The sequence below is a fragment of the Lipotes vexillifer genome, unplaced genomic scaffold, assembly GCF_000442215.2.
Source record: "Lipotes vexillifer unplaced genomic scaffold, Lipotes_vexillifer_v1.1 scaffold1179, whole genome shotgun sequence".
Classification (NCBI taxonomy): domain Eukaryota; kingdom Metazoa; phylum Chordata; class Mammalia; order Artiodactyla; family Lipotidae; genus Lipotes; species Lipotes vexillifer.
This window is the reverse complement of record NW_006783890.1, coordinates 561,516-561,771: the sequence shown is the minus strand read 5'-3', so window position 1 is coordinate 561,771 and position 256 is coordinate 561,516.

Here is a 256-nt window from a genome sequence, read left to right as displayed (position 1 = left end):
AAAAAAAAAAAAAAAAAAAAAAAAAAAAAAAAAAAAAAGAAGGGATTTCCTAAATTTCTTTGATTTTCCTCCTTCCATCCCATTTAGTAGATTAACAATCTAGCCTGGAAAACTAAGGAGTGAGTTCAAAATCACAGAGTTTTCTTGTAATGTAAAGAAAATATATTTTCTGTCTTAAGATTTGCTATTCATTTGTAGAATGGGGATCAGATGTAGATAAAGCTTGCTTGTTTTCTATCCTGGGGAATTAAGGGCA